This window comes from Lactuca serriola, chromosome 6 (assembly GCF_051521515.1).
Source record: "Lactuca serriola cultivar US96UC23 chromosome 6, Lser_US96UC23_V15, whole genome shotgun sequence".
In the NCBI taxonomy this organism is placed as follows: domain Eukaryota; kingdom Viridiplantae; phylum Streptophyta; class Magnoliopsida; order Asterales; family Asteraceae; genus Lactuca; species Lactuca serriola.
Genome location: NC_136413.1, coordinates 22,124,534 through 22,140,764, shown reverse-complemented (window position 1 = coordinate 22,140,764; position 16,231 = coordinate 22,124,534). Strand labels below are relative to the sequence as shown.

The 16,231-nt window shown below is 39.3% G+C and overlaps 1 pseudogene; it reads left to right on the top strand.

The window, feature by feature from the left end:
* Positions 1 to 1,655: 1,655 nt before the first annotated feature.
* Positions 1,656 to 4,825, top strand: LOC145059564 (AP-1 complex subunit gamma-2-like; annotated as a pseudogene).
* The last annotated feature ends 11,406 nt before the right edge of the window (positions 4,826 to 16,231 follow it).

Genomic DNA, 16,231 nt, shown 5'->3' with positions numbered 1-16,231 from the left:
AGTTTTGCATTCATACAAACCCGAGACTTAATCACTCAAAACCTTAAAAACTCGAGTTTACGGTTTGGGAATACCTCCCAAAACCGTAAACACCCTTAAGGGGGGGTTTTTGAAGCCCAAAATCCCTCCAAAACTATTCTAATACTCGTCCTTGAGTTAGAAACATACATGCATGGAGTTAGAAACCAAAAATCGAGCCTTTAGGAGGGTAAACATGAGTTTACCACTACAAGAAAAATAGCCTTTTACGATGCGCAAACCACGACACTCATTGATTTATGTTACGCATTGGAGAGTGACGTTAAAAAAGTGTCATCTCTTCAAAAAATTTAAGGATTTAGGTCACGCATTATTGCGTGCCCTTCACTTAGCGTCATACGAGAAAAAATAAAAAACACGGAGGGCGCTGTATCTTAAATGGGCGTCCTCTATGAGTGTCGCTTTATAATTTTAATGAAAAGCGCGTTTAATAGATAGGGGGAAAATGAAATCCCTAAAATTTTGAACACCCGCCTTCTTATTTATCCTCCACTTTTGTTCCTTCTTGCCCTAATTACAATCCTTTCTTCCCCCTCCATAGATTCGACTGCCGCCTTGCCTAGTTATCGACACTCCTTCCTTCGTTCCTCACTTGCCTTCTTCGCCTGACAATATCTCAAGAAGTACCACTACGAAAGTGTACAAGTCGGACTTATGTGTTGGAACTCCGGTAGACTGAAATTCAGGCAACATGTAGCCTCGTGTGCCCTAGAATTTCACGAATCTTGAATTTGGCTTACTTGAATCTCGTTCCAAGCTGCTATCGGTTTCGCCACAGAGTTCCGCCGTTCCAAAATCGCATATTTCCGCATTGAGTGACTATGATTGGGCTACAGTTATGCTTGAGCCGACGATAGGGTTACAATTATGCTTGAAAGTGTGAAGAACTTACATGCTCCATCTACTTCTATCCTAGAGCCGACGATTTAGGGCCTTACAGCTTCTCATCCCACACAGCGCCGACGATTTAGGGCCTTACAAGCCCTAGCTCGGATTGAACTAAGGTATGCTTTACTGAGCATGTTTTGTCATGATTTTTTGTTCTGCTTACAAGCCCTAGGTCCATTTCAAGAAATATCTCATTCTATTCAATGAAGCAGGTCTGATTCTTCTCTTCTGGTTGCACTAAGGTATGTCGTGCTTACCGTTATTCATCTAGTCTCTTCTTCTTCTTCTTCTTCTTCTTCTTCTTCTTCTTTCCCTGATATCTTAATTTTTCGTGTAACACCTACAATTTCTACACTTTTGGAACACATACAATTTCTTCACTTATTCTTCTTCTTCTTCCCTGATATCTTAAGCCATATTAGAACCCTAATTCCAGAAGAATCCAATTGGTTTTCTAATATTTCATATATCTTTTTTGATGTTTTTACTGATTTGTTTCTATAAAAACAACAAATGAAATGGGTCTAGGAAAAACCATTGAGCTGCTTGCCTGTTAATTAGTTGGGTCTGAAACTGTAAAAGATTTGACTACATTTCATACCACAAAAGATTTGGTTTAGCCTTCACCTACAAAAGATTTGACTACATTTCATACCACATGCGTAATTTGCTGTTAATTAGTTCGGTCTGAAACTATAAATGAAACATTATTGGTCTACTGCAGGGAAATGATTAGGGCAATACGAGCCTGCAAAACTGCTACAGAAGAGCGTGATGTTGTTAGAAAAGAATGTGCTTCTATTCTTGCATCAGTTAGTGATAATGATAATGATTATAGACACCGTAACTTGGCAAAGCTCATGTTCATTCACATGTTAGGATACCCCACACATTTTGGCCAAATGGAGTGGTTGAAACTTATAGCAGCTCTTGGATTCCCTGAAAAGAGAATAGGATATCTGGGACTTATGTTGCTTCTTGATGAAAGACAAGAAGTTTTGATGCTTATCACCAATTCACTAAAGCAGTATGCTCTTGTCTTTCTTCACTCTTATATTTCCTATATCTTGTGTTCAAGCAACATGGTTGACTTGAGAATCTTTTTTTTTCATCATCTGCAGAGATCTTAACCACACCAATCAGTACATTGTGGGACTAGCTCTTTGTGCTTTGGGTAATATATGTTCTGCAGAAATGGCTTGTGATCTTGCACCTGAAGTTGAAAGATTGCTGGAATTTTGAGATCCAAATATTCGTAAGAAAGTAAGCTGATGTTAACATTTATTTCATTTCATGATCTCTCAAGGATGTTTCATCTAATTCTCACATTTCATATGAAGAATCATACTCACATAAGTTCTTACAAATTACAGGCAGCATTGTGCTCAATAAGGATTGTAAAGAATGTCCCTGACCTTGCAGAAAATTTTTGTCAACCCTGTTGTTTCCTTACATAAAAAAAAACCATCATGGGGTTCTTTTAACAACAATCCAGCTCTGTACAGATCTTTGTAACCTTAATGAAGAGGCTCTTGAATTTTTCAGGAAGGTAAATATACTTGATCTTGTTAAAGATCCTCTATTATTTGTTGGGATTTTCTTCTTCTAGTTCTTGTTCTCTTTCTTTATCTTTCTACTGTGTATTTGCGCTAAGAACTGTTTGACATATGATTCTATAAGTGCAAATTAGTAATTTTAGTGATGAGATATATTTTCTTTTTTCTTCCTTTGGTATAGATATGCACAGAGGTGTTGGTGAAGGTTTTGAAGGATGTTGTCAAAAGCCCATATGCTCCTGAATATGATGTTTCAGGTATTGCAGACCCTTTTCTTCATATAAGACTGCTTCGCCTTTTGCGTGTTTTGGGCCATGGAGATGCTGATGCTAGTGATTCCATGAATGACATTCTTGCCCAGGTTAGCTTTTATTTTAATAAAGCTCATTGTGAATTGTGATATATAATTCAAAATTATAAGAATTTATGAAATTTCTTGTGTAGGTGGCAACAAAAACTGAGTCAAACAAGAATGCAGGGAATGCAATACTTTATGAATGTGTAGAAACCATTATGAGCATTGAAGATAGCAGTGGTTGACGTGTTCTTGAAATCAATATATTGGGAAGATTCTTGTCTAATCGTGACAACAATATCAGGTAAGTTATGTCTTAATATGTGTAATGAGTATTCCCTTTATTATGGTCTAAAATATTGGGATTTGTTATATGGCAGATATGTTGCATTGAACATGCTGATGAAAGCAATTTCAGTAGATGATCAAGTAGTTCAGAGACATCGTGCAACAATCTTGGAATGTGTAAAGGTAAAACTTTTCTCTTAACAAAAAGAAATACCAATCAAGTTATATAAGTTTGTTGTGGTTTCTGAATGCTTCTTTATGATTCATGATTCAGATGCTTCAATTCGTAAAAGAGCCCTTGAACTTGTATACCTTCTGGTGAATGAGACGAATGTCAAACCTTTGACCAAGGAGTTAATTGATTATCTACATGTAAGTGACCAGGACTTCAAGGGAGATCTTACTAAAAAAATTTGCTCCATTATAGAAAAGTAAGTTGAAGGTTTCATTTTTATCTTTTAATTTGGTGAATGTAGTATTGTTATAGCATATTTTGATGATTTTCAAAGTATCATACACACAATAACATTTCTTGATTGGTGTTGTAGGCTTTCCCCTGATAAGATTTGGTACATTGATCAGATGGTCATGGTTCTTTCTGAGGTATGTATTATGGTAGTAGGTTTTGTAAATGATGAATTTCATTTTCCATGCATTTCTAGTGACCTCTAAATTATTATAAAAACCTTGGTGGAATGGAAGTTATTAGTATGCTACTAAAGACTTATAAGGGACTCCTAATTCTTGTTTAGGGTTAGTTACTTATTTATACAACAATGTTTCACATTTTTTCTGATTTATAATGTTTGTTGTTATACATAATATGCAATGGTGTTCAAAATAGGACAATGGTTCATGCAACCTGCTATGACTTATGTGTATGATGTGGCATAAGTTTTTAATTTTTTTGACACATCAACTGCTTAGTTGTATTTTAACAGACAGAAATAAATGATTTATGGCATGTCAATTCCTCAACTCCACTCCATTATGCAAGATGATCTCCATTGGTTCTACCATGTTATTGGATATTTGAAGAATTGGTTGTTTTAGGGAAGATATCTTGCTATTTTTTTTCTTTATTATTATTTTTTTTATATTTTGTGACATAGATTTTTTGCGGGTTAAGAGATTAAGCGATATCTCACCTCATATGAACCATAACCAATAAATATACACTTTTATCTTAAATATGAACCTTAACTATGTTCCAATTAAATGTGGGAGTTGTGTTGTACTTATGATTAACGGGTATGCAATGTAATCTCTCTTGCTTAGTTGCTTTTTGCCCTTTGATAAGTGGTATCTTACCCTATACATTAACATTTTAAGGGAAGTCAGAACTTAGAAGCTATCTATATGCATATTGTTTTATCTTTTTCAAAGTAAATAAGATTGCTAATTATGTATTTCTTTTTAACAAATTGGATTTGTGAATTGAAAATTGTAAATCTCAGATTAGGGAGGACACTTGTAATGGAACTGATGATTGTTGCTGGAAAGGTTGTTCCTATTTTACAGTTGGAACATGGAGTAGCTGTTGTTACAGTGTATGCAGGGTTTTTCATGACTTCTCTTGATATGGGAGGTTTGTTAAGTTCATTTTGTTTTCTGATGTGCAAAAAAAGTGGCTAATATCTTTGTGTTGTGTTGTGGTGTAGCCTTTTCAATATCTATAATTAAGGCAGAGCAAGCAATTCTGCAATGCCTGGATGTTGCAGCTCAGGCTCCGCATTGGCCTATTGGTGTTGATGGTTAGTAATTCCACCTGGCCTCGTTAAGGTAACAACATATCTATTGTTCAAACTTCAAAACACTACTTGAATTTATATTCCATTCATCATCTAGAAACTAGTTTCAATTAGAAACCATGTCAACTTAGTCAAGTTAGTTGGCTTAATTGCCCTATGTAGAAGGAATTCATATGAACAAAAAATTTCATGAAAATGCTTTGTCTTCACCTTCAGTTCATTCACCAGTATGTCAAATGACAAATCTACCCCCATAGGACGGCTCCCCATGTTCCCATATGCATAGAAAAACATAATATATTCAACAGGGAGCTTCAGTACATGAACAAAGTGAGGAGACATTATCCCTATCAACCCTACAAATAGTAACATTATTTCTACCAATAATGCCCTTGGTGTTGGTTAAGCTCATAGATAATAGCCTTCTGGACGTGTATGTCATCATATTACATCCTCCAAATACTACCTTAACATATATTAGTTTTTTTTGCAGCTCTCAATATGATCTGGAAGCTAATTTGGTTAAGGTATATATATATCTATCCCTGTTATCTCCATTATAGCCATGTCTGAGTTTTTATAGTATACCCTCCACATCCTTATCATTATAAATACTATGTTTTGTTTTGAAAATGAACTTGCCTCTATAATTGATGTTACTCTTGGGATTTTGATTGTTGAGTAAAGACTTGGAGTTGAATTTTATTTAAATCTTGCAGCATTATCAGCAAGATGCAGTAAAGACTTGGAGTAGAATTTTGCTAAGTCATTATTAAGTGAGATGGGCCAATGTACAACGGCTTATCCATATAATCAGCTGTTTTGAGCATTATTCTTAAAGAATTATGAAAGGCAAGATGCAACTTTAGTTAGTTGGAATTCGATGTACATAGTAGATTAGATGTAAATTTATATATTGTAAGAAATAGAATTGTATGACATTAAATTTATGCAATGGATTCTATTTTTTGTATATGATATTTTATTTTCTATTATGAAACATTAAATACAAATTTAATTTGAAAATAAATAAATGTATAAATAATATTTTTTTAAACATTTAAAATTATGATACGCAAAAATGTGTGTCATCTTCATTTATGACATGGCCATTCTTGACAGGGGCTTTCTTGATACGCATTACGTGTCATTAACACGCGTGTCATAAGGTTACGACACGCGAATGCGTGTCGTCTTCCTTTATGACAGGGCCTTCCTTGATATGCATTGCGTGTCGTAAATGCGCCTCGTAACTGCGCGTCGTAAATGTGTGTCGTCTCTCTTTATGACAGGGCCTTCCATGACGCGCATTTGTGCGTCGTCTGAGCCTTTGACGACGCGCAATGAGCGTCGTAAAAGGCTGTTTTTCTAGTTGTGTACGGTCCATGAATATTCATGAACCGTAAACACCATAAATGGTGTTTTGGTGCCCCATTTGAGCCCTAAACACCCCTCAAGCCTTGGATTTGACCCTAGAACCCTTCCTAGTGATACAAGAAACCTTAAGGCACACAAATATACTCCTCCCATGAGTTTACGGTTACGGCCGTAAACTCATGGGGGAATTGGTCCCTCAACCGTAAACTCACCTAAGGTGAGAATTTGAGGAGTAAACTCCATAGTGAGGCCTTACACTAATTCCTTGCAACCCAATAGCCTTCTAGCACATAAAACAAAGTGTTTTCATGCATTAGGGTCTAATTACTTACTTATTTAGTGAGTTCATAACTAATTAGACATCATTATGTGTCACTACATGTTTCATAGGATCCTTGTGAGTGTTCAAATTCTCATTTGACACCTAGCATCCTACCCGACATTGTCACCCGATCTACTCGCTACAGGTGAGTTCATACCCCTTAACGAATCTTTTCAAATGTTTTTACATGTTTTAGGGGGGGGGATACAAGTTAAATGCAACAAGTGTTAGTATCAAATCATATGTGATTTATAACTTGCAACTAAAAAGGATTTTCTATACTTTTAGCTACTTATCAATAAAACTGCTTTAAATAATTATCAAACGTATTTTCAAAGATAGATTGTTGTTAAACTATTTTCAAACTGTGTTTAAACTACTTTTCTTTTAAACTATATCTACACTAATATATTTATATAAGTAAGACTTGAAGGACTTAGGACCGATAACTCGCCTTATTTCCTGTTCTTGTTTGATTGTGGTCTTAGGGTATATTGTTATCTGTCCGACTGTCGTTGATTTCTTAGTTATATATCATATTATTTGTGTTAGATATGAAAGTCTTCATCTTATTTAATACCTTTGTAAATCAAAGGCATGCAATCCTACACTCTATTTAACTATAATAGGTATAGTTAAGACTACTGCTCGTTACCTCTATTACTACTATACTCACTATAATTGCTACTATTACAAGTTAATGCACGTTAAAGAGAACACACTATGTACTATACTAAAAGTTTACTATACTATAACACAAGAGAATACACTAATCCAAAGTATAACACACTATCCCTCTATACGGAACTGTACTACGCAAATACCATATAACCTGAGCTTCCTGGAAGGAAAGCAACACTACATGTATAGATCTATATAGGACAGACACTATTACATCCCGACTGTTAACTACAGTCCGAGCCGACTAGGCCTAGGGGTGGCACTACATCACTAGACTACGTATGACCGGGAAGGTCATCGGACCCCCTCTTATCATTCAGTTTGGTTACATGAGAGATCACATCCATATCTAAATTAACATACTAAGACTTAAAGTCTAAGCTAAATTCCCGAAGTAAACAAATACATATTACTGGTTGAAGTTTGCAACACTACTACAGCCAACCGGCAATACTATTCCTCATTTACGTTACTTGAAGGAGGTTTATTACATTATCTTTATAAGTGAAAGTTTCAATGGAAATACTTTACATACATGAAGGATTTAACTTAAAAATGCTCAATTTTGGAAAATATAGGATTTTCTAGGGATTTCTTCTATTCTCAAATAGTAATTATAGCTTTTACATTAAATGATTATAAACACTTTTATACAAACAACGACACTAAATTCTTATGAACTCACCAGCTTTATGTTGATACTTGTTTTCAAAATAACTTGTATCCTCAGGTCAAAGATCGACAGGTACTGGTGCAGCTTTTGAGAAGATGGAGCGTATACAAGATTCATCTTTTATTTTGTTTATACTTTTGGTGTCTATTAACTGTGCAGAACATGTTTGTAATTATAATCAATATATTATTGAAATGGTTGTTGTCGCTTGTTTTTACTATTATGCAATTGTTATGATACTGTACATGACGTCCTCCACCCCAGAACGTATTCCGCCATCCTCGGGTTTGGGGTGTGACAGATTGGTATCAGAGCATTGTTTATAATGAATCAAGTATATCAACCCATAAAAGATATACGAACTATAAACACTTCGGGACTAAAACACTCTGACCAAGAATATGTACTTTTAAATACTACAATATTTAATTAAGTATATATATATATATATATATATATATATATATATATATATATATTCACCAATACAAAGGCTCAGTATCATACTAGAATAGAACAAAAGTATTAGGATTGTTAAGCAGCACAATTAAACTTAGAGACATATAGTCACATCTGGGTGGATGTAGCCTGATCAACTACATCTTTCTAGGAGTGACTAGCATGTGCCTAAGAGTGCTTGTGGTGTTGCAACAAGTATAAAAACTTACCAACACTACCACAAGAAGGTTAGAACAAGAATACTATAGGAGTATTCTGCATTCTACTAACTACATATGTGATAACTAAAAGGGTCGTTACTAGTAGGGCAATAGTTGCTAAGTGGATACACCATAGTTACATGTGACTAGGGCGCCATAGACTTAGAATCTGTGACCTTTGCTTCATTTCCTGTTCTTGTTTAATTAGGGATCTGGAGTTTGGGTTGCTTATTCGAAGGACTATCTTGCTTCGGTTACATGTAATTGGTATGCACTATGCAAGTATTGGGTCGACTAATAACGACCATCTTATAAGTATCCTAGATTAGTACGTCTATTAACATTTCTTTCCACATTCTCGCGTAGATAGCATGGCTGGCTTCCACCATCCCGGCGATCTGTACTACCCAAACCAAGGCAATGGGGAATGGCTCAAAGAGGAGTCAGAAGATGACCACCCGATCCCTTTGGATGATCACCATGCAGAAGGCTTTTCGGATAGCTCCAACTCCGAGCCAGAAGTTAACAACCTACCCCCTGTAGCTCCAAACCCCAACCCTCGTCCGACATTTCAAGGTCCCACTCCCATGTGGGCAATAACCTTGAACCGATGGAGCGATGAGCAAGGTCAGCCCTTACCTTTCAATGGAGACCGAATCTTCTACAACATAAGCGAAGGAGGATCAGCGGACCGAATTTTGCCCATCATGGTCTGAAGGATTGCCTGGAACGTCGAGCAAGGTCAAGCAGCTATTGGCCGAGTTGTGGAAGTGGATGCCAACTCTAATCTCAACACTGTTCGCATTCACCAACTGGAGGAAGCTATGGATAGGACGAGGAGGATCAACGAGGCTCTGCAGCAACAGCTAGCTGCATCCCGAGCCAAAGTCACGGAACTCCGGGTGCGTCAAAGAGCACAAGAAAGACATCTTTAAGAAGTTGTATGCCAACTGGCTGATCTTAGGATTCGCCCAAGGGATACCCGTCGCCAGTAGAAGATGTCAGCTTAACCCTCTCTTTTGTTTAACGAATAGCCTTTTCCTTTCTATGCTTGGTAGAGCACTTGTCTGTAAACATTCCTAACTTTGAAAGTACTCTAATTAGGCCTCTAGACTGCCAACATTTTCCCTTATGGTTTGATGTAAGACCTACTGTTAGATCACTTTTCCCGAACTCATATTACATCATTAATACCAGTAAAAATTGGCAGTTAACTACTCTGTTGCTATGACTCTCTCTGATTATCGGGCTATGTTGATTTAGTCCATGAAACACTCTTATCATACTTGCAACATACTCTTACTATTGTCATCATCTCTATGAACTTTCAGTAAAAGATGCCTCCTCGCAAGCGCCCGAACAGAGGAAGACCTGCGACTCAAACCCCACCTACTCCACCTCCTCCTCTACAATTCGATCCAGTGCTGTTTCAAACAGCTGTGACCGCAACTGTGATGGCAGCCATGGCCCAAATGAATTATGGCGATGCTAGTGGAGCCGGAATGGGCACCAACTCCAGACATGGTGAAATTCCCTCACGTACACAGGGGTGTACTTATGAGGATTTCATGAACTGTAAACCAACATTTTTTAGTGGGACCGGAGGAATCCTTACTCTGTCTCAATGGATCGAAAGATCCGAAGCCGTTTTCGAAATGTGCTCATGCCCCGAAGAAAGCAAAATCAAGTTCGCTGCTGCCACCTTCACTAAAAGGGCCCTGACATGGTGGAATGGCCATGTCAATTCACTCTCTTTAGTAACAGCCAATGTCATGGGCTGGGACACACTAAAGGACCTACTGACAAGGTAGTACTGCCATAGAGGTGAGGTTCAGAAGCTTGAGGAGGAACTCTGGAACCTCAAGATGAAGGGGACAAACATAGTGGCTTATACGGCAAGGTTCTGTGACCTGGTAGCTATGTGCCCTAACATGATCCCTTCTGAGAGAAAGAAAATTGAACGATACATATGGGGTTTAGTGCCCCCGTATCAAGGAAACGTTCTATCTTCACATCCTGCAACCTTTGACAGCGCCAAGGAGTTGGCCCACAGGTTGATTGATCATGAAACTCCTTCCACACTATCAACAGCAACAGCAACTGCCGCTGCACCGCCCAGGACATCCGAAAACAAGAGGAAAAGGTGGGACAAAAAGAGAGACAAGAAAGCTCAATCCTCTTCCAAAAACCAACAAATAGCGGCTATCCATGCCGCCACCACTCCTGCTACCCCTGTACCAGCAAAAACCTATGTTGGGAACCTGCCTAAGTGCCCCAAGTGCCCCTTCCATCACAACGGCCCCTGCCGTGAATTGCACTGCACCAACTGCGGCCGAAAGGGCCATACCGTCCGATTTTGCAAATCCCAACCCAAACCCATTTCTCAGGTCTCTGGCTCGGGAGGGAGCCAGGCCTGCTATGGCTGCGGTGAAATTGGCCATTTCAAGAAAAACTGTCTGAAGGCCGGGAATGCAGGAGGAACGGGAAGACTACTCGCTATCGGCCACAATGAAGCAGTAGCGGACCCCACAGTAGTCACGGGTACGTTCCTTCTCAACAACTCTTATGCTTGTGTTTTATTCGATAGTGGTGCAGAAAGAAGCTTCATAAACCAAAACTTTAAACGCTTACTTAAGCAATCCCCTCAATCACTAAAAGAAACATTCGTCATAGAAATGGCTAAAGGAAAGACAGAGAGCTCTAACGAAATCTACGTAGGTTGCACCCTCACACTAGATGATCATTCACTCCCAATCAACCTCATACCAGTTTCGATCAAGAGTTTCGATGTCATTGTGGGCATGGACTGGTTGAGTCTCCATCATGTAGATATCATGTGCTTCGACAAAGCAATCTGTTTCAATTTATCGAATAACAAAACTCTGTTAATCTACGGAGACAAACCCGATACAAGCCTTCGTATCATCTCAAGTATTCGAGCCCAGAGGTACTTACGTAAGGAATATCGCACGTTCCTTGCACATGTCGTTGACACGAGCCAGAAAATGAAAGATCTAAAAGATCTCCCTGTCGTATGCGATTTCCCCGACGTCTTTCCAGAGGAGCTCCCAGGTTTACCTCCCAAACGTTAGGTTGAGTTAAGAATCGACCTAGTCCCAGGAGCTACCCCCATAGCTAAATCGCCTTATCGTTTAGCGCCTGCAAAGATGCAAGAACTGTCCGGTCAACTTAACGAGCTACTCAACAAGGGCTTTATAAGACCGAGCTTCTCACCCTGGGGAGCTCCGGTCTTGTTCATGAAGAAGAAGGATGGATCGTTCCGTATATGCATCGAGATTAGGGAGCTCAACAAACTCACGGTCAAAAATCGCTACCCTCTTCCCCGTATAGACGACCTATTCGACCAACTGCAAGGGGCGAGTTACTTTTCCAAGATTGATCTTAGGTCCGGGTATCACCAGTTACGAGTGCTTGAGGATGATGTTCCGAAAACAGCCTTCCAAACTCGTTACATACACTACGAGTTCGTAGTGATGCCCTTCGGACTAACTAACGCACCCGCAGTATTCATGGACTTGATGAATAGGGTGTGTCGTCCTTACTTAGATCAGTTCGTCATCATCTTTATTGATGACATACTTGTCTACTCTCGAAGTGAGAAAGAACATAGCGATCTTCTACGACGAGTCCTAGAAACCCTACGATTGGAGAAGTTATACGCGAAGTTCTCTAAGTGCGAATTTTGGATCCGAAGAGTCGAATTCTTAGGACACGTGTTAGTGAGGAAGGAATCCACGTGGACCCATCCAAGATTAAAGTTATCAAGAACTGGTCAGCACCGAAGACGCCTACAGAAATCCATCAATTTCTAGGCCTCGCTGCCTACTACTGCAGATTCATTCAGAACTTTTCTCGGATTGCAAAACCTCTCACCATATTAACTCAGAAAGGCGTGACATTTGACTGGGAAGAGAAACAGGAGAAGGCATTCCAAACCCTGAAGCGAGCCCTATGCACCGCACCGGTATTATCCCTTCCTGAAGGGACATAAGATTTTGTGGTATACTGCGATGCATCGAACCAGGGGCTCGGTTGTGTCCTGATGCAACGAGGTAAGGTCATCGCCTATGCCTCGAGGCAGCTGAAGACACATGAGGTTAACTACACCACACACGACCTCGAATTAGGAGCGGTGGTATTCGCTCTAAATATCTGGAGACATTACTTGTATGGTACGAAGAGAACAATATACACTAACCACAAAAGCCTCCAACACATACTAAAATAGAAGGAGCTCAATATGAGACAACGACGGTGGGTCGAGCTAATCAATGATTACGATTGCGAGATTCGTTATCACCTGGGAAAAGCCAATGTAGTAGCAGAATCCCTATGTAGAAAAGAGTATTCTGGTCGAAGAGTCAAGTCGTTAACAATGACTATCCATTCGCATCTACCCGCACAGATTGAGGAGGCTCAGCTCGAAGCTTTGAAGCCTGAGAATGTGGCGGGAGAATCCTTACGTGGAATGGATAAGAACTTGGAGGTCAAGGGTGACGGAGCCTTATATCTCATGGACCGGATTTGGACACCACGTCACGACGGTTTCCGAGACTTGGTCATGAAGGAAGCACACAACACTCGATATTCCGTCCACCCAGGATCAGATAAAATGTATCTTGTAATGCCCGCATTTCCAGGCTAGGCATTTTCGTTGATGTAATAGTCTAGGTTAACCTTTGTAACCCGTTTTGAAATAATAAGAGCGTATTATTTGTGTATTATGTGTTTCGTGCTTAATTGCTTAATTATGTGATTTGATTAATTAAGAATAAAATGAGCGTCAAAATTAAAGTATGAGATAAGCCCGATATCTTTGCATAAAGATGTAGTGGTCGAAACGAGGTTTCCGAATATATAAAGAATGCCGAAATCCGAGTTATAACGAAGAAGTTATGACCTGTCGAAGTTTCGCGACAGAACCGGCAACGCTGAATGACGTAAAAAGTGAAATTTATGTTAATGCAATATTTAGCCTTAGTTATCTAAATGATAGTCGTGGAGTTCGTTAAACCGAGAGCGTGCATAAAAAGAACGCCCAAATCTGACTTCGTACGAGGAAGTTATGATTTTCTGAAGTTTCGACTTAGCGGTGTGTAGCCCGAATACTCGATTAGAGATCGAGCGGTTTTTAGCCGAAACAATCTAAACGAGAATCGAAGATCTCGTTCTTATTAGCGAAATGATGAAAAGTTAGGCAAGAACGGACGTCGGACGAAGAACTTATCAATTTATAACGAAGTTTTCCTGTCCAGGCCTACTAAAAATAAATAATAAAAATAAACTCAAAACTAGCCAACGGAGTCTAAACGAAAGTTGTAGAGCGTAGTCTCACCTACGCGTGGATGTAAAGAACGTCGAAAACAGAGCTCGTATGAGAAAGTTACGGTATTTAGAAGTTTGACGAGTCAAATTATGCCGAGCGTAATTTGAGTACGCCCAGCGTACTCAGGAGGATGCAAGTTGCCTGACCAATACTCGAGTGCCACCGATTGATGCATGCAGTGACGTCAAAGTACGACCAACGTAACCAAGTTACGCCCAGTGTACAGAGTACGCCCAGCGTAAATTGAAATTACGCCCAACGTAATCCCAGACCCACCAACTTATAAATAGAAATCGAGATCAGCCATTTCCTCTTGTTCAAACTCTTTCTTCTCTCTAGTTTTTGCCGCGATTTGCATGCCAATCATATCCCGAAGCCCCGGTATCATTCCCGAGCCCCGAACCAAGATCCGAAGTCCCAAGGATCCCGAAGAGCGTTATTCCCGAGCCGAAGCCCTGCCCACGAGGAGCCCGGTTTTTGTGAAAATCTTCCAGATCTATGGAGAAACACTACTTCTACAAGCCATAGTGTTGTCCGGTCATCTTTTGATCAAGTGAGTGTGTAGTTACTTTCTTCCAACACATTATTATGAAGTATTTTATATAAAATACGTGCTATGTGTATATATTTTGTTGTTATATGTGTGAATGTATATCCACTCTCTTGTATCTCATAGATCTGATTTATTCTCTATGAAATACGTGTTATGTGTGTGTGCCTCATCTGTTATGTGGAATATGTATTGATTAAAGCATGCTATACAGGTTTTAAACTATGTATAAAAATGTATATTTTTATCTACTAATATGTTGGGTAGAACATGGGTAGATAGTTGGTGTGTAATAAACAGATGAGAGGCCTCGATGTTGTTTTGATTTAGTCATCTAGCGGAGTTTAGATGTCGACCACGGACTTTTCTAGACAGTCTTGTGGAACACTAGCAGGCTCGTCACCTGTAGCTGTTAATGAACTTGGATGTTCATTCGCTGTACTCCATCCCCCTCATGGTTGCCTTATTTGACTTATATTGCTGAGGAACCCCCGAAGCACGTGTTGTCGCCCCGATGAAATATTCTTAGTCTAGGTCCCTTGTGTTAGTTGTTTTAGGGACATAAAGTGAGAATAACGGGAATGGGTAATTGGCTTATTGTTGGTTGATGAAAATAAATTTAATTACTTATTGTGGGTTGAAAACCCTATATGCTCACCAGGCTCCCAAGCCTGACCCACTCAGTTTATTTGTATTACAGGAAGTGGCGCAAGGGCATAAAATGGATGAATCATCAAGTTGTTTTGCTTACAAGTTTGTATATGTATATATTTGTTGAATGACTTGTAATGTTATCTTTTATGCTTTATGGTCTGTATCGGAACATGACATCCCGAGTTTTGATTATATAATGAAAATACATTTCTTGATGAAATGCTTTGGTAAATATTATTTTATCATACTTTGTTTTTGGGAACAAATTCCGCAACTCTTTCAAATCAAAAGGATTTACTCTGAAATTATTTTAAACGCATAAATGAAAATTGGTCTTTTCTGGCCGAGATTTTGGGGATGTCACATATCTGGATCTTAAAAAGTCATACTGGTGGCCTAACAGGAAAGCAAAGATTGCTACCTTCGTGAGTAAATGCCTTACTTGCGCGAAAGTCAAGGTCGAATACCAGAGGCCGTCAGGTCTTCTCTAGCAACCGGATATACCCGAATAGAAGTGGGAGCGGATCACTATGGATTTCATAACCAATCTACCCAAGACAACGGGTGGGATGGATACCATATGGGTCATCGTCGACAGATTGACCAAGTCCGCGCACTTCCTACCCATCAAAGAGACAGATAAGATGGAGAAACTCACAAGAACATACATTAAGGAAATCGTACGACTGCATGGTGTCCCTATATCTATAATCTCCGATAGAGATACTAGGTTCACTTCGAGGTTTTGGTAATCGCTACAAAGCGCCTTAGGGACAAGGTTGGACATGAGTACAGCCTACCATCCGCAGACCGACGGGAAAAGTGAGAGGACTATCTAAACCCTGGAGGACATGTTGTGGGCCTGTGTGATCGACTTTGGTAACGCATGGGATACCCACTTACCCCTTGAAGATTTTTCTTACAATAACAGTTATCACACGAGCATCAAGGCAACCCCGTTCAAAGCCCTCTATGGCCAGAAGTGCAGATCCCCTCTGTGCTGGGCTGAGGTGGGTGACACTCAGTTAGCTAAAGGACGAGTTCCTGAAAGGTCTCTCACGGGTCCAGAGATCATTCGAGAAACGACGGAGAAGATTATACAGATTCGCAAACAATTAAAAGCCGATAGGGATCGACAGAAAAGCTACGCA